Source organism: Dermacentor albipictus, chromosome 9 (genome assembly GCF_038994185.2).
Source record: "Dermacentor albipictus isolate Rhodes 1998 colony chromosome 9, USDA_Dalb.pri_finalv2, whole genome shotgun sequence".
In the NCBI taxonomy this organism is placed as follows: Eukaryota; Metazoa; Arthropoda; class Arachnida; order Ixodida; family Ixodidae; genus Dermacentor; species Dermacentor albipictus.
The window spans coordinates 55,404,844-55,430,513 of record NC_091829.1 but is presented as its reverse complement, the minus strand read 5'-3'; the positions used below and the strand labels follow the sequence as shown (position 1 = coordinate 55,430,513).

Here is a 25,670-nt window from a genome sequence, read left to right as displayed (position 1 = left end):
ACTACCTGCCCTAAGTAGATGTATTCCCTTACGACTTCCAGTGCCTCGCTGCCTATTGTAAATTGCTGTTCTCTTCCGAAACTGTTAAACACTACTTTAGTTTTCTGCAGATTAATTTTTAGACCCACCCTTCGGCTTTGCCTCTCGAGGTCAGTGAGCATGCATTGCAGTTGGTCCCCTCAGTTACTAAGCAAGGTAATATCATCAGCGAATCGCAAGTTACTAAGGAATTCTCCATTAACTTTTATCCCCATTTCTTCCCAATCCAGGTCTCTGAATACCTCCTGTAAACACGCTGTGAATAGCATTGGAGAGATCGTATCTCCCTGCCTGACGCCTTACTTTATTGCGATTTTGTTGCTTTCTTTATGGAGGCCTACTGTGGCTGTGGAGCCGCTATAGATATCTTTCAGTATTTTTACATACGGCTCGTCTACACCCTGATTCCGTAATGCCTCCATGACTGCTGAGGTTTCGACAGAATCAAATGCTTTCTCGTAATCAATGAAAGCTATATATAAGGGTTGGTTATATTCCGCACATTTCTCTATAACCTGATTGATAGTGTGAATATGGTCTATTGTTGAGTAGCCTTTACGGAATCCTGCCTGGTCCTTTAGTTGACAGAAGTCTAAAGTGTTCCTGATTCTATTTGCGATTACCTTAGTAAATACTTTGTAAGCAACTGACAGCAAGCTGATCGATCTATAATTTTTCAAGTCTTTGGCGTCCCCTTTCTTATGGATTAGGATTATGTTAGCCTTTTTCCAAGACTCCGGTACGCCTGACGTTATGAGGCATTGCGTATACAGAGTGGCCAGTTTCTCCAGAACAATCTGCCCACCATCCTTCAACAAATCTGCTGTTACCTGATCCTCCCCAGCTGCCTTCCCCCTTTGCATATCTCCCAAGGCTTTCTTTACTTCTTCCGGCGTTACCTGTGGGATTTCGAATTCCTCTTGACTACTTTCTGTTCCATTATCGTCGTGGGTGCCACTGGTACTGCATAAATCTCTATAGAACTCCTCAGCCACTTGAACTATCTCATTAATATTAGTAATGATATTGCCGGCTTTGTCTCTTAACGCATACATCTGATTTTTGCCAATTCCTAGTTTCTTCTTCACTGTTTTTAGGCTTCCTCCGTTCCTGAGAGCATGTTCAATTCTATCCATATTATACGTCCTTATGTCAGCTGTCTTACGCTTGTTGATTAACTTCGAAAGTTCTGCCAGTTCTATTCTAGCTGTAGAGTTAGAGGCTTTCATACATTGGCGTTTCTTGATCAGATCTTTCGTCTCCTGCGATAGTTTACTGGTATATATCCTGCCTAACGGAGTAACCACCGACATCCATTGCACACTCCTTAATGATGCCCACAAGATTGTCGTTCATGATTGTCGTTCAGATTATCGCTCCGAGGCACAGTATCAAATGGAAAGAAAGATGGAACCACTCCGGAGGATTGCAGCAGTATACCTAACATAACCATAAGCGGCCTAAGACAATGAACCACAATATTGCTATCGGCTATGCAAGAGCTTTGTCGAGCAGCAGGTGCGCAGAATGGTGGCGCATTTTCTGGCGGTTCTCAGTATTACATCACTGTACTGCCTGCTCCCAGTTGACGCTTATTCTTCAAACCGGATGATATCTCTACAGTACATGCAAAGATCAGCTGCCAAATTAAGGTGAAACTTGTGCAACACACAAGCTTGGCAAATCATCAGAAATATCGCAAGTATGCAACGAACACGCATCTAATATGCGGCAAATATATCTGCTCTCACCAGGTTTTGGACACTGCAAAGAGACGTGCGGCAGATCACGCGCTGACACACTTGTGTGCGAGGCATCGCACTCACGACCCATCAGCGGCTCAATGTTTCCGCCACGCAGGAGGTATACGTTGTTGCAGGCTCAGCGAAAACCCCAGCTTAGGCCTTATAGGTATTGCTAGCGGAGCACGGTGGCTATAACCTAATGTGATTCCACTGTAACTTTATTCTAATATCCTGACGTCATATACTCACGTAATCGCCGACGCAAGCATGCGCGGTTAATCCTACTGTTGTTTCAACAGTTCACTCAAACGCTCTCCTCCTGTGCAGGAGCGAATAGTATTGTCTAACGCGACTGGTTTTCCTTTATGTTATGGGTCAAACTAGAGATAAGGAGCGCCTATGAGATGAGACGCTTTCGTTGGGCCGAGCTAGCGTAGTGAAAGTAGATAACAGGGTGAGGAGGATGGCACCGGCGTCTCCGATTGGCTCGCTTCCCTTTGCTGAGCTTGTGGCCGGCTCGTCCGTAACTTTCCCAGCGTGCAAGTGGCGTTCGAAGAGCCACCAAAACGAGTGCTCAGTGAATATTATGCAGAGTGATGTCGTATTCACGCCGAAAGGGTTCAGCAACGGTTATTTTGCCACGCAACATTTTCTTTATGCGCAAAGAAATAAATTCTCGCTGCCAGCTCAGAGTATGGTATTTACTCGAACATAACTCAACTTTTTTTTTCTTTTTTTGCGCTACGCTGAGGGCGCCATTGACCTATATTACTGACCAAAGAAACTCGACCTACTCATATATTTGTGAACAAAGTTAGCAAAATTACCAAGCTAACGGAGTTTTTCCGTGGTACCCGCCGGGAGCCAAGTTTTCAGATTATTCAGACTGGCTTTAGTAAAAGCTGCAAATCCAACGCACTCTAAGTCACGGAGTACGACTTAGGGGTGTCGAGGACATCGGTGACTCATCTGATGAGGACGACTTTTGTGGCACTTTTGGCTGGGATGCAACTTATGGCATTGGGCATAAAGAAAACTTTGTAGCGGAGTTTACGATAAATAAAGGCGCGTCGTGTTCCAAGTTTTCTTTTTGTCTACGTGGGTCAACCTATGTTCGGATTATATACTTTTTTATTGTTCGACGAATTCAATATATGGGGCCAAGCGTCTCGAGGCGTCGAAATCCGCAAATGTGTCTTTATTTCACCTTTTCAAATCTACGTACCTCGCCAATAATGATTCGAGAACTCTGTGATGGAAGCAACGCGTTCAAAAATATCATTCGAATAAAAAAGAAGAGCTCTCGATGTATGTATTTCAGCAAATGTACGTTTGCACAGCGCAAGTTTATTTCTATATTTGCCTGTTTCGACGTCGATTCGCGCAAGCACCGATACAACTTTGGTTCGAAATCACCTTTCTCGCGCATGCGCATGGCATTTTAGCGGATTATCCGTCGCTGTCGTCGTGAAGAGTGCGAAAGTTCCATCGTTACAGAAACAAATTAGAATAACTCGGCACAAGGGAGCTCGCCACGCTGCATGCCGTGTCACGTAGCTGGACTGACTGTTTGTCTGGTGGGACGGTCAGAAGGCAGAGGTGCTGCCTTCTGACCGTCCGCTGTAAAACGTTAAAACATCATCTATGGTAGAAAGGACTTGGAGCTGGTCTACTTCGTTACTATACGACTACAGCAGCGGACCAGAGACAGAACCCGACCAAGTCAACCAGGAAAATGCTGCATGATTAAGAAAACTCGATAAGGAAAATGCGGATGATAAGAAAAACGAACGAAAAGCAATGGAAAGTGAAATGGGTCGTTACAAAGAACGAACGCTTTTGTCTGGGTGCTTTTGTTTGCGAGTGTCGCCAGGCACGTCCACTTTGTGCGCTCGGGGGTGGCCGTCGGGCACAGCTCGTTCTCGCATTGGCGTGGTGAACCAAGGCGTTCGCGCGCTCGAATCGTGACATGCAGTCTTGTTAAAGTATGGTTTCTCGCTTGCCTACTTCTTTTGCATTACTCTATCTGTTATGAACGATCGGTTGGCCAGATAAAGCAAACGATCAGCAGCCCGAATCCCCTAATGTCATGAAATGAACGCGCCAAACATGGAATTCCGATCAGCGAGTTGGCGCGATGGGGAACTACACCGTCATGATTATAATGATCTGCAAACTTCTTTCTCCAATGGCGTTTCGCTGGGTTTAACTGAGCTGTCTTTTTATTTTTATTAATATTATTTTCTTTTTTTAGCGGCCATGTCTTGCAGTCCTTGTCGTGCCCTCGGTGGCGCTTCTGAGTTCTGCCGAGGACTAAAGCAGTGCCTTTTCTGACGCACCTAGCTACGCGGCTGTGGCGTGTTTCTCATGAGCTGAGGCGAACTTTCATGATAGCGAATTACTTGAGCTTTGCATGCCTGCAAGGTTAGTGCGTCGTGCTCGTTCCGTGCACGTGCAATCTTTTGTCGGAACTGTCACGGCGTTGGGATCCCCGCCGGAACTCGCACTACATCTTTAGCAGCTTGCCGTTTCACTTCGGGAGCGCCGCGCCTGTTAAGCCACGTGATTTTTCTCCTCTCGCGCTGCTTTCCCAGCTGACCGCGAAAGTTTTTGCAGCAATGAAGCCGGCCAAATGTTCGACTTTCTTGCGGCTGCTTCACCACTCTGAACTTTTGTGAGCATCGCGGAGATCTTACGCGGAAGCATTCGCTGCGCCGTTCGACTTTAATGTGGTTTTATTGACAATGCCGAATTGGCTGCTGAGCACGAGGTCGCGGGTTCGAATTCCGGCCTCAGCGGCCGCATTTTGTTGTGACCGCAATGCGAAAGCAGCCACGTACTTAGATTTAGGTGCACGTTAAACAACCCCAGTTGGTCGAAATTGCCGCAGTCCCCCACTACGGCGTGCCTCATAATCAGAAAGTGGTTTTGGCACGTAGAACCCCATACTTTTTTTTTAATGTCGAATTCAAGGATACTCCCCCAAACGTTTTGCTGTTCGCAATACAGAAGCAAGGTATTTGTTCCTGCGATGGTTATTCTCTGTCGCGCGCTGGGCTTGGCGGTAGCCTGGCCAGGAAAAAAGATTATTCTTGTGGTTTGTGCTGTTCTTGTGACTCATTTAGGTAGAGTCCTTCCAGAAGAAGAAAATGGAAATCGGGGGTTGTCTGAACATGACCGTGCAACGTTATCGCCGTGACAAATGCCAGAGGTGTCGAATGAGATACTTTGGATATTGATTCTGGGATGCGTGCTTGGTTATGCGCTAGCGCGTTAGTAAAGGCGCAGACACTAAACGCCAACAGAGGGTCGATGCGTGTCATGTATGTGGTTTTCATAACGGGCTAGAGCATAACCAAGTATGAACAGCCACCAACTAGACTACTTTCATAGCACTTTTCTGGGATGCAACTGCAAGAGCGAGGCTATCTGGAGACATGCGTTTCGGGAAGTGATGAAGAATTACTGGCTTTTGTGATCATGTAGCCTTGAAGCAGATATCGAACTAGATTATCTCGGAAGATATTGCATGCATACAGAAGCTTAAAAAACTTATCAAACTTCGGTCGGGTAACGTCCTGGGTACTTGAAGTGTACTCTCTCGCGTTGCACTCATAAAAGAGAAGCTTAGGCGTCCTCCAGTTTTTTATTTGATATTTGACTCTTTTGTTTTAGAAGTGTTAAGTTAGCCGAGCATTCTTTATGAATTATTTTTATTCCTTTCACTTTCTAAGGCTTTTTGCTTAAATAGAAGTGGGTAACCAATAATCGTATTTTTTCCCCACAACTATGGTTACATTACACTGGGATGTGTGTGCTGGGTTCGCGACCAGATTGCCTAAAGCAGGACAAGGATAAGATTCTCACTTGTCTGTTTGTCTCTACTAACAAGCAGTGGGGACATATAGAGAGACACGCACCACGCCCCAGCGCTTTGGTCTGTCCTGATTTGGGGAAACGTCGCGCAGCCGAGGCTAAACAAAACTGATGTATTTAGCTATAGTCTAAAAGACACAAGGGCGAAATCGTTGTAAATTAAGCCTACTGTAATTCACCCTCATCCACCGTTATCCACTTTGTTCCTCTTGCATCACCTTAATCCACCTTATTGACCTTAATCTACTATAATTCATGCTAAGCTACCCTAATTCACCTTTATTCACCCTAATTCTCTTTAATATATATTTATCCAAATCCGCACTAATTGACCTTAAACCACCTTAATCTAATCAGTTAATTATTCTATAATTAGCTTTGCTAATCATCAATGATGACTAAGACAAGGCTGGACATGCAAAGTACGCTTCTGCCCTTCCATGGGTCACATCGTTCACCCTAATCCTATCACTAATAAATCAATTATTAACTTTGCTAATAATTAATCACTTCTATTATGCGACTGGACATGTTTGGGTTGAAAAATAGAGTCATAAGGCTTTCGCCTTAATAAAATCATGGAGGTGGCCAGGTAGCGTTGCCGTAGTGATCGGCTTCCACTTAACAGAGAAATTCAGTGCGTCCGGTATTCCGGCAAGCGCGGGCGGATTGCCAGATGAGCGGGGGTGTAAATGTGAGCGGCCAAATTGGTGGCGCTTGCTGGTGGCGCTAAGTTCAACCACCTAAACACCAAGCCAATTATTATAATCTTCTTAGCTGGGGTGTAAGTTTTCAAAAGCGGCGTAATTATGAACACAATTACGCCGCTTCCGAAAATTTGCACCAGCAGCGAAGCAGAATAAGGTAGGTTACTGCAATTTTAGCTCTGTGTTTGCCTGGTTGAGCTCTACAACACCAGGCGGCTGCACTGCTCTGGCCGCTCACCTTTACGGCCCGACCGCCCCCGTTTGCCGGAATAGCGGACACGCTAAAAGTCTCTCATTGCGGGCGCTACGGAGCGGCGGTCAGTGAGCACCGAGCGCAGCAGGAGAGCACCCATGCATTAGGTTGTGATCGGTGGTGAGGACGACGTTCGGCCACGCATCGGAGAGGTGCCTGTAGAACGCTGCGCTTGCCACGTATACTGAGGCTGCAACAGTGGACTCAGCCCCACGATTGACCGCGCTCGTCGGAGCCAGAAGCCGTAAATCGTGCCAATTAAATGCCGTGCAATGGTTCGCTCGCGTAATTCCATCATTTAGTAGGGCCCACATTGGGTGCGCAGCGGTGTATCGAAGGTCCAAACGCGACACTATGGAAAGAGAAGGCTCCGTGGTGGCGAGATATGTTCAGTTCTGCCCGTTGAGAAAAAACGAGTTGGCGCTGCCTTGGACACTCCTCAATGCACGAACTGGTGTCTTCGCTAAAAGTCACAGGTTCCAGAAACTTCCCAGGAAAAATATACTGAATTCGGTAGCCTCCTACCGGAAGAGGAAAATGGAAATCGCGGGTTCACTGAACGTTGGTGTGCATGTGGTTTTTTTGAAACACCTGCGTCCACGTACCATCGCAAATGCCAACGCTGTCGAATGAGATACCGAGTGTTTTCGTTCTGGGGTGCGTACCTTGTTATGCGCTAGCACGTTACTAAAAGCGCAGACACTAAACACTAACACGCGGTCGATTCATGTCTTGTCGGTGCTCTTCGTAACGGGCTAGCGGATGGCCAAATAGGAGCAGCCACCAATTCGCCCATATCATACCAATCGTGCTTGTGGGATGCCACTGTAAAGGCAAGACTATATGGAGACGCGTCTTCGGAGAAGTAGTGAAAAAATGCTAGCTTTTCGACTGACCAAGCCTGGCACCAGACATTGTACGCGGAAGATGTTGCTGGTACACAAATGATTAAATCGCTTTTTTTCCTTTATTGTTGGGTTCAGGATTCTCTCCGTGTAGGTCGCAGAGGTAAAGGTAAAATGCTGGACAGAGCCTCTGCGCCTCTACAGTTCAAACTCTTCTCAAACTCTGGCGTAAATGCTTCTGCAGCGGAAGTGCCATAATGGAGCCAGACTGTTAGCTTTTCCATTGCAGGACTCTCGTTTCAACAACAGCAAGACCACAAGGCTTCTCTATAACATATTTAAACGACAATCTCTAAACTGGCGATTCATGTCTTTTCGAAGCCCAAGGACTATATCCCACATGTAGCAGTGAACCTTATCTTAAAGCTTCGATAAGATTTTATCACACTCGGGTTTAGCACAAATATGACTGCTCTATTTTTAACCATTTCCCGCGTTTTTGCTTCGTTGACATGCTTCGGAAAGCGTACTCGCTCTTTTGCCATTCTAAATCATAATACCTCCGTTACAAGGGCGTCCTTAACGACATCGGTAACCACGGCCAGCTCGGTTACACAGCAGGCGAAGCGGCGGTTACGCAGCGAAACACTGTCAGTGTGACCGCGGTTGCCGTTAACCGCGATTAGGGCAATTTGGCAGCAGGCAAACAAGCGGTTAGCATGCTTACTGCGGTTGATGCCAAACGGAGCTCGACAGCGTTGCCTGGAAGATGTCAGATGACGGTTCTGTCGACGGTGGAGTGCAGCGCGGGCTCTTCGCAGTCGGCCTCCCAGAAGCGCGTCGGCTGACCCGACTCGACAAGGGCAACGCTGATACCAAAGTGCGAGGACAATGTGTCCGCAGGTCACTAGAACCTCGGGAATGCCACCTTGCACGCCTTACAAATAAACGCTAGTAGCTATTTATCCTCGTCTACCACAATAAGTACTCGAGCTGAAGATACCAAACACCTTAAAGCACACAATCTTTATTGTGGTTAGCGAGGCAGCCGCGCCAGACTTGGCTCCGATTGCAATGGGTCGCACGAGACAGATTGTCCGCGCCAGCCAATACATGAAAACGCGTATAGAGTTCGCATTATAATAGGGAGCATCGTAATCGTCGGCATTTTTTTTTTACTTCAGGAGAGAGAGAGAAATTTTATTGCAACTGTAAAGATTTGAAGGAGGGGTGGTCGGAGCCTCTCAGTCCAGGACCCCACTGGCTTCTGCCGCCTGCCTGACCTGGCTAATTAAGGACTTTTGTCCTGCCAGGTCGGAGCGGGCGAGCTGTGCCTCCCACTGCTCCATTGTCCTACTGGTATCTGGCCTATGAGGGTGCTTAGTGCACTCCCAGGTTATGTGTATTAGGGTAGGTATGCCACCGCACCAAGGACAGTTGGCCCTATAACGAGCGGGATACATGGCCTTTAGCAATTTTAAATGGGGGAACACCCCGGTCTATATTTTACGCCAATCGGCGGCCTCTTCCCCGTTAAGGTGTGGGTGAGGCGGCGGGTATTTTCAGCGGGCTCCACGCTGATGAGCAAGGATGTCTTTGAGATATGATACAACCTGGTCTAAAACCGAAGGCGGTACAATGTCTCGCAACATCTTCGTAGCGCATAGTGAGGAAAGGACTGGGAAGTGAAAGCCGGTCCCTAAAGCGGGGGTGCAGTTTAACACCGGTTTCCGAAGCGTTAGCTGCCACGATACAAGAATGGTACAAACCGACACGCTCCCATTCGTGACACAAGGAAGAAACTCAATTATTCTGCTGTGTCGGACGCGATGTAGTCGTTACATTTGTGTCTAAAAAGTGTGATACATTCGAATTCCTTCATCATTTCATTGTCAATTCATTGATAAGGTCGCACGGTGCAACAGCTTACACAAGAACAGGTCGTTCCATTCTACAGAGTCGTGCTCCACTGGAGTTTGCGTCTGCATGAGAACAGCGTACATCTGAGTTTCGATCCCACCGTACATGACAACCGGACAGTCGTGCGGAGCGCCATTGGAGCCAAATAATGGATGCGCGAGCCTGCATGTTATCGCTCCTAACCACTGCAGTTCGTCAAGGAATCTTTGTAGTCTTGTGAGAAGCACTTCGTCATTGTATGAGTAACGAGAGAATTAGAACAGTCATTTTGCACCACTTTGGTGGCAGCGTAAGCCTATTAGCTCAATATCTCCCACGCGAGCCGTTAAAGCGCACAAACGCGACGTTGAAGGTCATATTCAACAAGAACGCACTTTCTGAGATTCGACAAACACCACAACGTCGACTACGACCCTCGTTTGCAAGAAATATCGCGGCACGGAAACGTCACCGTGTAGTTATGACGTTGTGATACTTTCGTTCACCCAAGTTGACGTCAAAAAAGGTTCATTGCAGAGCGGGAGATACCCGTTGGCTCCTGAGGCAGGTACGCAATAGCCTCATGATACATACCCAATGGTATGTATCACATATTTTTTATACATCACCTGCCTGCTTCCTGTGTTTAAATAATTAGGTACGCGCCAAGGTTAACGAGCACAGCAAAATAACATCTGGAATATAAATGCTGAAGCTCCACGCCTTAGCCTATAGCGTCGGGCTCTTTTGGCGGGGTGCATTTGCATCGCAGTTTGCACAAGTTTTCTACTTTATATAGTACCTGATACCGCGAACTTGGCCTGCCTCGTACAAGAGGTGACCTTGACAAGAGGTGAGGTACAAGAGGTCAGGCCTTAAAACCGGCATTGCGTTATCACTTGGTGCACTGCCAGCACCTTCGCCCCGTCGTCTGCTTCACATGCCAGTGCACTGACTTCTGCCGTTCGCGGGGCTGTTCGCCTACGCGCCGCCTACGACGGCCGCCCGATGCATGCAGTTGGTATGAGCCATATTCGACGGCAACAACGCCAACATGAAAAAATCCCCGGACGCCTAAGCACTTGTTATGAGGTGTGAATGCGACAGCAATAATGTCCAAGTGGACGCCACTGAGTGGTCTTTAAAGGTATGAACCAGAAGGTATGTCCAGACGCTTTACCAACGCCTCCTAGATAGCACAAGGGCTGCGCACTTAGATCCGTGACGTCATGTTACCTTGCTCGACAGCCCCAGAGGCTAATGGGGACGCTCCCGAGGAAGCCGCGGTGATTTTGTCGTCACCGCTTCTGTCACGTCGGGCTTGGCGATGGAAATTTTAGTCCAAGTAGCATGCGTGGTGCATACAGGGACGCCGGCGACAATATAACGTGATTTCTTTTCTAACCTCACTAATGAAGTGCTCCGTTTTTGACCAACACGTTCGTGGTCTACGCAAGAAATCCTTCTATTTGTGCGAGAACTTGCCAGCTTGTTCGTACCATGTTGTAGCCTTAACTAAAACTTGGCTTTGCACCGACTTACTGCCCAAGAATTCCTTTTCACCGGCATACACAGTTCACAGATGCGATCGCGTGTATGATGAACCTGTTCAATACGGCGGTGGCGTGCTGATTGCCGTGCGGTAGAATCTTACCGCTAAGTGGAGTGCGGGAGGAGGAGGAAATAACTTTATTGTGTCCTGAAAAATCCCCCTCGCCACCCACTCTTGGTTTAGTGGCCGGCAGGGGTCGCGGGCCGCACCCACGAGCAGACCTTGAGATTTTGCCAGACATTGTGTGGGTTGAAGTTCCTGTTAAACGTGGCAACAACATGCTGCTCTGCGCAGCCGACTTCACTCCTAACATGAGTAACGTGCAGTTTTCTTAACATATTATTAGTTGAAGTTATTGATGTAGCAAAATATTATGTCCTAGTAGCTGCTGATTTCAATGTTCCCTCTATAGTTGGGGTGTCTTCACGCGCGACATATATATATTTATCATCCCTTCGCTGTAGTGCGCTGGCCTTCTCTGTGGAATGTCTTGGATTAACGCAGTTTAATGGTGTTACAATTCAGCTGGCAGTGTTATGGATTTGATTCTGACTAATATCTGCATTGATGAGTGTTCTGTTGCTGTTAGCAGTTTGGTTCCTATTGACCACTGGCATGTTCCGCTCGAATACGGGATTTTTTTAGAGCTGATTCATGTGTTGAGCGAACCTGTGCGCTGGTTTATGTTTCCCAATGGTGACCATGTAGGTCTTTCCCAATATCTCAGTGATGCCGACTGGTCTGAATTGTACCGTGCTGTACATGTCAACAAAGCGGTTGGCATCCTTACTGATCATGTAAAATTTGCTCTGGCAGCCTTCAATACCTGCAAATAGTTTTGTCCTGCTCGCTATCGCACATGTTTTTCAGAGGAATTGCGTGGTTTACTTCGTAGGTCATCACTGCGTAGCGACAGTCATGCATACGTTAACTTTGTCGAGAAGCAGGTAAAAAGCGATCCCAAACGTTTCTAGACCTGTGCTAAACGATTTCAGCTCGCAGCGTGCTTAGGTCAATATCCTAAATCATCCATCTCGTGGCATTCTTAACATCTAATACAGTATCGCCAATGCATTCGCTGAACATTTTTTCATCGTTTTTCCTGAATACAGCGTATGCTATTAGCTCTGGTGACCGGCAGTATGTCTGCAGTGACCATTTCAACATTTCATGTTCTTCAGAAGACGCTATCGCAGCAGCCGTAAGTGGAAACCGAAGCCTTCTCCTGCTTACGACCGTATACCAGTTTTTTTTTATCAAAAGCTCTTCTGTTTTTCTTCCTCTCCATATTGACATTCATAATCTTTCTTGTGTACAAGTGGCTTTTCATCTTGTTGGAAGAATCCACTAGTCGTGCCAGTTCATGAAAGTGCCAGTATAAAGGCCGTTCAAATGATGGCCCCGTGTCCATCTTGTCTCCGTTTGCAAAATCGTTTGAAAAGTTGTGTTTGCACATCTGCCGTTCTTCTTTAAGCATAAGCTTAGTATATACATACGTGGCTTTCTTCATGGCCGGTCAGTGGAAACAACGCTTGTTTCCTTTGTTGATGCTTTGTGTGACCCACTGTCGCTAAACGGAGGCACAAATTAAGACACGTTTCCCTTCCTCGCGCTTCCCAACTCTACTTGCGTCCGGCGCCTGACTGTTTGCTGTGCGTCGACGTCGAACGTAAACGCACCGGCATGTTCACACTCGTCGCCATCCGCGGCTGCCGTTGCGCTAAGCTGCTTGAAATGGACCATGACTGAAGATTGGGCTAGTTCCTAAGACATTGAGAATGACGAATCATCGCAAAGAGTAAAGTAACTGCAACGGAGAGTGTACGCGAACTTACCGACATATGTGGGACCGGCGAAGCAGCTCACGAAACTAAAAACTGAGGCCCGCGGCTCCTTTTACATCGCAGCTGTATATAGTATACCCTCCGTCAGTGGTCGATGTCCGTCCATGTAGGCTTGCGTCGACACGAAAAAATTTTCGTCTCCAGTTTCACGCAAATACTCTGTACACCTGAATCTAATGTAGGCATGTTGGAAAAGAAATACGCTTAAATTGGCAGATAAGACGACTCTCTCATTTCGCCGATTTTCATTTACTTGTCTTAATTAGTTCGTTCACAGTGAAGTTGTAAACTTTATCGAATTCCCGTCTGCTGTTAATACGTGGGCGTCTACTGAGGGAGAATGGTGACAGAAAACGGCTGTAACTCTCGTTTTATCGGAACTACAGTGAAAGAAATTGCACGACAATTAGCCACTAAGGCTGCTCTAACATTACGCTGAGTTTCATTTACTTTTCTTAATTAGGTAGTTCACAGTGTTGGAACCTCAGTGCTGACAGCCGTTATTGCAATCGGACCGCTGGCGCCCGTTGTCGCAAATGGGTCGCAAGCCCCAAGGGTAGCGTTGGCCTGGCGGCCTGGGGCACACTGGAAGCATCCGAAGGTCCCGGCAAAGCATGAGTCGACTGCTAACAGAACAACTTGTTTATTCTAGCATCGCAATAGTGCCGCCGGTCAGGTCGACCGAAGTGGAGAGACGGGAGAGCACGCTTCTCGACGGAAGAATTCGGAGCCTCTCTCTTGGCGTCCGGGGGCAGCTGCTTTTATACTCTTGGCGTCGCGGGCAAGAAGGAAGGTCACGGGACGACACCACGTGACAGCGAGGCATGGACGGACTGAGAGACATGTAGAGACGAGTGTAGTGACGCATCAGCCGGGCCAGCGCCGGTCAGACCTCCTCGCTTCACACTTGGGGAACTCCTCTCCCCGGCTGCCGCGCTTTGACAAGCGTGGGCACACACACACACACGCACACACAAAGACACGTGGCACTGAACATGCCGGGACGCGCTCGGCGGGGATGCGTCGCGGCCGCTCCGAACGGGCCAAAATGTCCGCCGCTTTGAACGAAGCCCCGTCGTCCGTTGCATCCGCGCATGCTACACCGCGCATCGTAGGCGAAACGTAACAGACCGCCCCGCCGGGGGAAAGAGATCCCGATGATGAGGGGACTGCATCCGCTGTCCGGAGGGATGTCGCTCGATTATGCTCATAACCGAAGTCGGTCGTCCTTCGGCGTTTCTTGAGCGCAGCGCACCGAGAAGACCTCGTTCTCACGTTCAGGTTCACACAGGACACTGCAAAGTGACTTCAGGAGAGTTGCCATTTTTCTCTCGTTCCCAGCAAGCGTTAGAACTACGCCGAAACTCAGCCGCTCAGTCAGCAAGCACGGCACAACCCTCACTAAGCCCTGCCAGGCTCTTTCCCCTTTTATACTACTGCCTAGTTCCTTAGAGTAGTCTAGCAGCACCTAGAACGCGTCCACAAATTGGAAAATTGCACTAGAAAGCACATCATCACTTTGAAACACTACACAAAAGCAATATGTTAAAAATCCTGCCTCAGGAAGAAAAACATCAATAACAAATAATTTTGAGGCTGATTCCCACGTTAAGGGCTTCGACTTAAGCCATCGGCGTTACCGTTGAGACTCCCCTTTTTGTAACGCACCTCAAAGTAATATTGTTGCAAAGCAAGGCTCCAGCGCAGGAGGCGGCCATTTGTGAAAGAGATGGTCTGCAGCCATTGGAGAGGGCAGTGATCCGTTTCGAAGCATGCGAAGCGGAGATCGCAGCGAGCGACCGTACACTAGCTCAGCTCGAGAAAACCCCGTAGCCGCAGGCGGCGCGGTCCTCCATGCAAACATCACCCCAGGCAGAAACAGCTCCCAGTCAGTTTGTTGTTCAAACCACAAGGCTCTCAAAACGCGCTTCATGACGGAGTGGAGCTTCTCAACGGAATTCGACTGTGGGTGGTACACTGAGCTGTGTAACAGCTTTACCCCACACCTTTCGAGAAAGGCTGTTGTCAAAGCGCTAGTAAACACTGTGCCCTGATCTGATTGGATTTCCGCAGGAAAACCAACTCGCGCAAATATGGACAGTAGTGCATTGACTATCTCAACTGAGCTGAGTTCTTTAAGCGGCACTGCTTCAGGGAACTTTGTCGCTGGGCAGATCACAGTCAAAATGTGTCTGTACCCCGTGGCTGTTACGGGCAGAGGTCCCACTGTATCAATAACGAGCCGTCTAAAAGGCTCCGTAATGATAGGTACAAACTTCAACGGCGCCCTCGATTTGTCCCCTGGTTTGCCCACCCGCTGACAGGTGTCACATGTCTTCACAAAGTGGTGTGCGTCCCAAAAACACCCTGGCCAATAGTACTCTTGCAAGAGACGGTCCTTAGTTTTCTTAACTCCTAGGTGTCCGGACCACGAACCGCCATGCGACAAGCGAAACAGATCCTGATGATAGCATTGAGGCACGATCAGCTGATCGAACTCCACTCCCCTGCGGTCTAGTTACTTCCGGTACAGGACCCCACCTCTTTCCACAAAGCGAGCATTTTTCTTGGCGATACCTTCCTTGACAATGCAGCGTATGTTTTCTAGGCTGCCATCCTTCTTTTGCTCGGCTATCAAAGCCGCCCGGCTGACTTTTAGCAACCTATTAAGTTCGTCTGACGTAGGCGCGATGAGCAAATCTGCAGATAGCTCTTCTAACTTTCCCGCATCGAGAATTTCCTCTCCAGTATCTGGTGCCTTTAACGCTACAGGCTCAATTTTATTCAGTTCGGGCGTGCTCTGAATATCAGCTTGCTGCGCCTCTGACCCTTTCTCATCGTTGGACAGCGTCGGCCCCGCAACTACCGCCTTTGCAGCGAGCTCCCGAACCTTCGATCTGGTTAAGGCCTGAACGCTAGCATCACCAAAGAAAAGCCCCGTCTCGCGCAGGAGGTGATCAGACCTGTTCGAAAATAGGTACAGGTACTGGGGGGGGGGCAGCATAGATATGACACCGTGGCCTCCGTCTCAAGTGCTCCGAAAGGTCCTTCAATAAGCACTTTTGCTACGGGCAAACACACGCTATGAGCTTCCACGGCTTGCTTGATCCATGCGCACTCGCCCGTGAACATATAGGGTTCTACGTAAGAGGGGTGAACTACATCCATTGTAGCTGCGGAATCGCGAAGCACTCGGCACTCTTTCCCGTTCACGAGGAGGTCTCGCATGTAAGGCTCGAGAAGCTTCATGTTCTCGTCAGTGCTGCATAATGACAAAAACACTACTTTTGTTTTTGTTTCCGGACACTGCGCCGAAAAGAGACCCAGCTTCTGGCACGTATAACACACGCGCACTTGCCTCGTCTCGAACCGCTTTCTTCGTTCGGCTTCGGCTGCCCCCGTCTCCTTACGTTCGGTCGGACTGCTTTCACTCGCATCCGCACTACGTGTGTCCCCCTTTGCTCTCATGGGCGTGAACTTCGGCCTCTCAAACTTGGAGCCGAATTCACCCTTTTGACCGTCCTTAACTCCGCGAGCCCGACGCGTCACAAACTCTTCGGCTAGCTCAGCGGCTCTAGCCACTGTACTAACGTCTGGCCTATCCAGGACCCAGTACCGCACGTTCTCAGGTAACCGACTATAAAACTGTTCCAGCCCGAAACACTGCAGAACTTTCTCGTGGTCACCAAACGCTTTCTCTTCTTTGAGCCACTCCTGCATGTTTGACATAAGCCTGTAGGCAAACTCTGTATACGACTCACTTTTGCCTTTCTCATTTTCTCGAAACTTCCGACGGAACGCCTCCGCTGACAGCCTGTACTTTTTAGCAGACTCGATTTCACTTTGTCGAAATCCTCTGCCTCTTCTTTATTCAAGCAAGCGACTACGTCGGCCGCCTCGCCGGGTAACAAAGTGAGCAAGCGCTGTGGCCACGTTTCCCGAGAGAACCCCTGCTTCTCGCACGTTCGCTCAAAATTAACCAGGAACAAACCAATGTCCTCTCCAAGCTTAACAGGCCGCATTAGGTCAGTCATTTTGAACAATACCCGTTCTCCTGCACCGTGTGCCTGACTTCCATTACGAGCGCGTTCCATCTCTAACTCGAGACGCTTCATTTCCAAAGCGTGATCGCGCACTTCTTTTTTCTCTTGTTGCTCTCGCTCTTTTTCTTTCTCTTGTTGCTCTCGCTCTTTCTCTTGTTGGTCTCGCTCTTTCTGTTCTTTAAGTTCGCGCTCCTGTCTTTTTGCCCTTTCCTCAATGGCCTCAAGGCATTCCGACAGCTCGTCATCCTCAGCTTCTAACTCAAGAATAGCCCTTAGCAGTTCTGGTTTTCTGAGTTTGTCTGAGACATCCAGACCCAACTCTCTTGCAAGCTCCAACAATTTCGGTTTGCGCAACGACTTCAAATCCATGGCTGCTCTGAATGCTGCTTTCTCTACTGCCTACTATTGTCTTGCCGCAAACTAACCCGGCAGCAACGACAACCACAATTACCAGCTCCGTTTCTGACACTAACAAAAGCCTGGCAAAACTCAGAAGAAGGAAGTCCCGCATTCACCAAACCTCGCAGCCAAGAATTCAGCGCAGTCGTTCCTCTGCAGGCAACCAGTCATCACACAGGGCTCGTTGCACTGCTCCCGGATGGTCGTTGTGCTGCTCAGCATACAGTCAACCGCATATCTTCGCTGCTGGCCTCCGTTGTCGCGATCTCACCGCTGGCAACCAGCTGTTTGAACCTCACTGATGGCACCGGTTATTGGGATCTCAGCGCTGCCACCAGCTGTTGGAACCGCAGTGCTGACACCCGTTATTGCAATCGGACCGCTGGCGCCCGTTGTCGCAAATGGGTCGCAAGCCCCAAGGGTAGCGTTGGCTTGGCGGCCTGGGACACACTGGAAGCATCCGAATGTCCCGTCAAAGCATTAGTCGACTGCTAACAGAACAACTTGTTTATTCTAGCATCGCAAAAGAGCGGCCGGTCAGGTCGACCGAAGTGGAGAGACGGGAGAGCACGCTTCTCGACGGAAGAATTCGGAGCCTCTCTCTTGGCGTCCGGGGGCAGCTGCTTTTATACTCTTGGCGTCGCGGGCAAGAAGGAAGGTCACGGGACGGCACCACGTGACAGCGAGGCATGGACGGACTGAGAGACATGTAGAGACGAGTGTAGTGACGCATCAGCCGGGCCGGCGCCGGTCAGACCTCCTTGCTTCACACTTGGGGAGCTCCTCTTCCCGGCTGCCGCGCTTTGACAAGCGTGGGCACACACACACGCACGCACACACAAAGACACGTGGCACTGAACATGCCGGGACGCGCTCGGCGGGGATGCGTCGCGGCCGCTCCGAACGGGCCAAAATGTCCGCCGCTTTGAACGAAGCCCCGGCGTCCGTTGCATCCGCGCAGGCTACACCGCGCGTCGTAGGCGAAACGTAACAACAGTGAATTTGTACATATTTTGGAATTCCCGTTTGCTATGCGGTGGTACTTGCACACGTGTCTACCTAATAAAAGAATACGATTAAATTATTGCACAGTCAAAAGATTCATTCGTCTTCTGTGTCCAATAATAATAATAATAATAATAATAATAATAATAATAATAATAATAATAATAATAATAATACCTATATATGCATAGATGGCTCGATTGAGGTAAAGCACACCACATCTTCGCTGCTCGTCTTTCCCCACAGAGTGGAAGCGCTGGTAAATTTTTTTCATAATTTCGGAGCGCAGCTCCTAGGTTCCTGCTCCTGCGTTGACTTTCGCCGTCAGGGTAACCGAGCAAACGAGCACATCGAAGAATGAAAGAGCGAACTCGGAGAGCAGCAGGGCATGAGAAACGGCGATAGCGAAGAGAGCGGGAGGAGGAAAGCGGAGGAGGGGGACATGGCGAGAGTCTGGCTCGGCTACGAGATGGCGCCAGACTAGTGCGTGGTCGTCTGTTCATCGACGACATGCGGAGAGCACGTCGACCGACACCATATAAGGAAACAAAGCGTTGCATGAGCGGAGGTCTGTCTGCGGCGACTTCTGGGAATCCCACCCACGCTTCACCTGCGCACTGCCTCTCGCGATATCTCGACCAGCGAGGCAATGGCGCCACACTTTGCTGCGATTGCAAGGTGTCGCACAAGACAGATTGCCCACGCCAGCCAATACATCGCGAAATGAACACGCGTAAGGTTTCGCATCATAATTAGGGAGAGTCGTAATCGTCGTCAATCTTTTTTTACTCCAGAAAGGTACGATACAACCTGGTGTAAACCCGAAGGTGGTACAATATCGCGCAGCACCTTCGGAGCGCACGGCGAGGAAAGGACTGGGGAATGAAAGCTGCCCCGAAGGTGGGGGTGCAGTTTAACACAGTGCTGCAAAGCGTTAGCTGCCACGAGACGAGAATGGTAGAAACCGACACGCTCCCCGTCCAGACGCGAGGGAGAAAGTCATTAATTCTAGTAGCCGAATGGAAGCTAGAGCGCACGCACTTAAGTGCTTTTGCTCGTGCTATCTGGGACGCGACGTATTCGTTCCACTCGTGTCAAACAAGTGTAATACAGTCGAACGCCTTTGTAACAAAGTGCTTGCGGCATCCGAAACTCTTCGTTATACACGTCACTTCATTGTAAATGTTGCGCGGCCCAACAGCTCACACTAGAACCGGTCATTCCGGTCGACAGAGCGGTACTCCACAGGAGCTTGCGTCTGCATAAGAGAAGCATGCGTTCCCACCGTACACAAAAATGTAAATAGGTCGTGGTTCCTGTTGAAGCCAAAAATGACGCGTACAAACCTACATGTTATCATCCCCAACCAGCACAGCCTGGCAATCTTTATACTCTTGTGACAAACACTTCGTCAATGTATTATTCATCCCACCGAGTTTAGAAAAAGTTTATTTAAACAAGGGATGATACGAAAACTGAGTCACAATCACGGCGCAATTCCACCAGGACGATGACATAGACAAGAAACGAAGGATTGTATTCACAGCGCGTTTTCAAAGTAGTGTCCGAGTTCTCACTAAGGTAAACCGAAGACGAGGGTCAAGCGCTATTGGAGCCCAACAATGCACGCGCAAGCCTACATGTCATCTCTCGTGACAACTGCAGTCACCCTGGGAAACTTTGTAGTCTTGTGAAAAACACTTTGTCATTGTATGATTAATGAGAAAATTAGAGCAGTCTTTTTCCACCACATCGGTGGCAGCGACGGCCTCTTAGCTCAATATCCTCTATGCGTGCCTTTAAAGAGCTCAAACGCCGTATTGAAGGTCATATTTCGCAAGAACGCGCTTTTCGAGAGTAGAGAAAACCACAACGTCGATTCCGACCCTCACCCGCCGTGGCTGCCCAGTGGCTATGGTGTTAGGCTGCTAAACGCAAGGTCGCGGGTTTGAATCCCGGCCATGGCGGCCGCATTACGGTGGGGGCGAAATGCGAAAACACCCGTGTTCTTAGATTTCGGTGCACGGTAAGGAAACCAAGCTGGCCGAAAATTCCGGAGTCCTCCGCTGCGGCGTGCCTCATAAGAAAGTGGTTTTGGCACGTAAATCCCCATAGTTTAATTTTGTTTTACTCCAACCCTCATTTGCAAGAAAAACCGCGTCACGGGAACGTCACCGTGTAGGTGCGATGTTGTGACACTTTCAGTGACCCAAGTAGACGTCAGAAAAGGTTCAGTGCAGAGCAGCAAATACCCGTTGGCTCCTGTGGAACATACCCAGCGGAACACAGCCAGAGGCCGCACGATACATACCCAATGCTACGTATCTTACACATTTTCCTTACATCGGCTGCCTGCTTCTCCTATTTACACAATTAAGTATACGAAAATGTTAGCGTGCACAGCAAAATACCATCTGGAATATAAATTCTGGAGCTCCACGTCTTAGCTTACGGTGCAGGGCTCTGTTGGTGGGGTGCAGTTGCATCGCAATTCGCGCTAGTTTCCTACTGTACAAAGTACCTGGTACCGCGAACGTGGCCGGACTCGTACAAGTGGCGACCTCTCTGAAAAGCAGACAAAAGAAAATGCGTTTTCTGGTAGGTCAGGCCTTCAAACCTGCAGTGCGATATCACCGGCTGAACTTTGAGCGCTGTCGTCCCGTCGTCTGCTACACATGCCAGTGCACTGACTTCTGCTGTTCGCGGCGCTGTTCGGCTACACGCCTCCGAACGACATCCGCCCGGTACATTTAGTTGGTAGGAGCCATACAGTTATTCCGCGGCAACAACGTCAGCAACAATAATCCGAAGTCACCGAAGCAGTCTTTCTCAGCTGTGAATTCGAAAGCATTGATGTCCCATTGGACACCGCTGAGTGGTGCTTCGAGTAATGAAATCTTGGCAGGCAAGCGAGCGCGTCGAGACGCTTGACTAGCGCCTCCTAGATAGCGCGAGGCCTGTGCACTTATTTCCGTGACGTCATTCTCCCTTGCCCAACTGTCATACAAGCTGATGGAGACGCCCCCGAACGAGCCGTGGGGATTTTTCTTCACCGCTTTCGTCACGCCGAACTTCGCGATACAAATTTTGGTGCAAGTAGTATGTCGTCATAAAGCAGGGTGCGCAGGCCTGTTATCTAGGAGCAGCTGGTTTAGCCTAGTAGGTAAGAGACTCGGGGTCTGAGCGCGGGTCGTTGCTTCGAAACTCACAACTGACTTTTGCGCATTAGTTTCTTTATAGCGATTACCGAGGTGAAGTAGGAACGCAGGCAAAAGTTTGCGCGGACACGGAACATGCGAATAACGAAGGCCTTAGTGAGCGAGGAGGACGTGGCGTCGCCACGATGCCCTCTCCCCTCACGTCACACCTGCCGCGCCAGCTCGGGAGAGGTGTGCTCTGCAGCCACCTCGTCTCCATCGAGGCACACACGTGACGTGGCGTCGCAGCCAATGAGAATTCAGGGGCTGGTTCGCTGCTACAGACGCCGGCCCTTTCGCTCAATGGGTCATGTCATGTTTTCGCACAATACCGTCTTCAAGCCTTTACGGCTGTGACGGCTGCGATGCACAATCTCAAATGGAAGGAAAGATGGAACCACTCCAGAGGATTGCAGCACTATACCTAACAAGACCAGAAGCGGCCCAAGACTGTGAAGCTAAATTTTGTTTGGCTATGCAAGAGGTTTGTAGAGCAGCAGATGAGCAGAGTGGTGGCGCATTTACTGGCGTTTCTCAATATTACTGCGCTGTACTGCGGGCTCCAAGCTGACGCTTATCCTTCAAACCTCGTCATGTCGATAAAATACGTGCAAAGATCAGATGCCAAATTAAGATGAAATTTGTGCAACACACAAGCTTGGCTAATCATCAGAGACATCGCAATTGTGCAACGAACATGCATCTAATATTCGGCCAACATCTCTGCTCTTTCACCAGGTTTTGGGCACTGCAAAGAGAAGTGCGGCAGATCACGCGCTGACACTATTGTATGCGAGGTGTCGCACTCACGAGCCATCCGCGGCCCAGGGTTCCGCCGCGCAGAAGCTATACGTTGCTGCAGGCTCTGCGAACACCCCAGCTTGGAACTTTGACGCTTTAAAAGATTCTTCCATCTGCACTTACCGGGACGCAGTATGAGACGCGGAAGCGTTCACCTGGCTCTGCCTGTGCCTAAATGAAAGGACAAAGGCTCCACTTGGGTCTTTGCAAAGAAAACTTTCTGCTGAGTATGCGGGACTGGGTCGCTATAACGTCAATTTATTCCACTCTGACTTTATTCCAATATCCTGACGTCATATACTTAGGAGTCATGTAATTGCTAGTTGCAGAGAATCGTTTTTTTTCTGCATCCACTCCACGAAGTTTGAGGGAGTTTGTTCCTTGTAAAAGAAAGTGTGTCTCTTAGTTGCTAATTTTCTGCTTCGGCCTTCAATTTTATGACGAAAATTGTTGAGAATCCCAGAAAACTGAACTGTCAAGTTTACATAATTGAACGACAAACGATCACACAATTCTGTGAATTGCTTCTGATAGAAAATCTAAAACGCACAATACTGACTTTTTATATATGGCTATCGAATAGACCGTTCATATGCGAATAAGGGTTTGCTAAACCCTTGTGAACAATATACGGAAATCACGTATGAGATGAATTGATGTACCAAATTTGTCCGCTTTAGATTCTGTAACATGCATTTGACAGAACTGAGATATGTGTTATCGATGTCGAGCTACGAATTTATAAATTTCGTGCTTCAGTTTTTCTCTTTTTTTCAGATTTAGCAATTTTCGGCAGTTTTCGTAACATTGAGGTCTAAGCTAAAAAAAACGGTCGCTAGAACGTACCTTTCTCTCTCAGATACACCATGTTTTGTATCATCGGCCCAGGTTTTATTCCGGAAATGCATTTTTGCGTTTTACATATTTTTGAATTTGCGACATTGGAGTTGCAACCGTGCTAAAGCACCAAATCTCCCTGCAAATAATTGTTCTTCCTCTGTCCCGCCCTCTCTCTCTCTTGCTCGAAAGCAGGACATGTTCAGAATCTTGCAGGTACACCCATTGCATTTCATTTGCACCAAGCTGGAAGCTGGTGTACATGTGGATCCTTGTCCTTCCAGCTTTCTCGGTGCTTCTTCCACACCTTACTTTAGGTCTTGTTCTCTTTGAAGGCAGCAGCGGACCTCAAAAGGTCTCTGCTTTTATGTCACTCACGGAACGAAGACTCACGCCGGTCAGCTGACGCACTATTTTGTGCACGCCGATTGTGGTGAGCTCCGGACATTCACGCATGGTCGCAACATAAACGTTGCACACCATTTGCTTCGTCTGCGTAGACAGCCATTTGTCGGCGAAATTGGTCACAAGCTTCTATGGCGAGACGACGGAAGAACCGGAAGGTGACGAAGGCTCACCTGAAGACGAATACGCTGTTTTGCCGTTGAGGGGCACGGAAAAGATGCGTCATTCTCACACGTTTAAAAACTCGAAATTGCGAAGTACAAACTAATAAATATGTATATCTGTCCCATGTGTATGCTTTGTCGTCATTCAAATAGCTTCCTGTAGAAAATGAAGCAATGTTTTTTAAATATATATAACAGTAGTAATATAATTATTTCTCACGCAGCCAACACCGCTGGAATTGAGGGAATACATTCTTTCGCGGTTGCGGTCACGCAATTTGCCTCTATAGCCTTTGCCAATAAAGGCTGTCCGTGAGTGCAGGTGACGATTTCTCCACGCCTTCCCCCCAACCAACATATGCGCAGTGGGAGGCGATCCTCCGTCGCTCCGAGCCTCAGGTCTGGCTGGCACTGATTCGACGAGCACGAGCGGTAGCGACAGCTTGGGGCCCTGGACTGAGAGCCCCAACCACATAAATCCTTTCACTTTTTAATAAAGATTCTTCGCTCTCTCTCTCTCCACGCCTCGTTTCAAACTGAATAGCAATAGACGATCAGAGCGCCTTGGCTTAGAAAACTGCTTTTGTAGCCGGACAATTCGGTATGCTGTGACAGGACTTTCGTTTAGGCCACAGCAATACCACATGGTTTGCCTAAATTTTTCTGCAAACTACAGCGTTCTCACTGCGGTATTAAAGTGCTTTTAGAAGCCAATGGCTGTATTTCGCACGTAGCAGCGAAGCTTATTTTAAAGATTCAGAAACATTGTATCACAGCCGGGTTGACGCGCGAATATCACTCCTCTATTTTTAAGCATTCCATGCGTTTGTATGTCCGTCCGTGTAAGGGTCGCGTCGACACGAAAAAATGTTCGTCTCCAGTTTCCCGCGAACGCTCTGCAGACCTCAATTTAATGTAGGTATAGTGGAAAAAAAGTATGATTAGTTTAGTCGGTGAGACGAATGTATGATTATGCCGATTTTCATTTACTTGTCTCAATTAGTTTGCTCACAGAGAAATTGTAAACTTTACAGAATTCCCGTCTGCTGTTAATACGTGGCCTTCTGCGGAGGCAGTATGGTTGCAGAAACCGGCTGCAACTCTTGTTTTATCACACATATCCCCCAAAAAATGTATGACATAAGCCGCTAAGACGACTCTAACATCAGGCTGAGTTTGATCAACTTTTTCTATTTAGGTGGTTCACAGTGAATTTGTACATATTGTAGAATTCCCGTCTGCTATGCGGTGGTACTTGCACACGTCACTATTTCATAAAAGAATAAGAATAAATTACTCCACAGTCAAAATTTGTATTCGTTGGCTGTGTCCTTCAATACTTATAATAATAAGATAAAGAATAACATATGCATGGATGCGTCGAATGAAGTAAAACACACCACAGCTTCGCTGCTCCTCTTTCCCCGCAGAGTGGAAAGACCGGTGAATTTTAGTTTTCCACAATTTTATAGCAAAGCTCTTAGGTGCCTCTTCCTGCGTTGACTGTCGGCGTCAGCGTAACCGAACGAACGAGCACAGCGAAGTATGAAACAGCGAACTGGGAGAGGAGGAGGGCATGAAAAACGGTGATAGCGAAGAAAGTGCGAAGAGGGAAGCGGAGGAGGAGGATATGGGGAAAGACAGGCTCTGCGCGATGACCACTACGAGATGGCACCAGACTAGGGCGTCGTGGTCTGTTCACCGATGACATGCGGAAAGCACGTCGACCGATACCATATGTGGAAAGTAAGCGCTGCATGAGCGGTGGTCTGTCTGTGGCGACTGCTGTGAATCGCGGCCGCGCTTCACCCACGCGCTGCCTCTCGCGATTTCTCCATCAGCGAGGCAGTCGCGCCACACTTTGCTCCGATTACAATGCGTCACACGAGACAGATTGTCCGCGCCAGCCAATACATCGCCAAGTGAAAACTCGTACAGGTTTCGCATTAAAATTAGGGAGCGTCGTGCACCTCGGGGAATGTTTTTACTCCCGAAAGATACGATACAACCTGGGTCGAAACCGAAGGTGGGATAATATCTCGCGGCATCTTCGTAGCGT

General features: G+C 48.6%; 1 protein-coding gene across 7 annotated transcripts in view; it reads left to right on the top strand.

The window, feature by feature from the left end:
• Positions 1-25,670, top strand: part of LOC135896562 (MYG1 exonuclease) — a 631,131-nt gene that overhangs the window by 108,061 nt on the left and 497,400 nt on the right. The window lies entirely within an intron of this gene.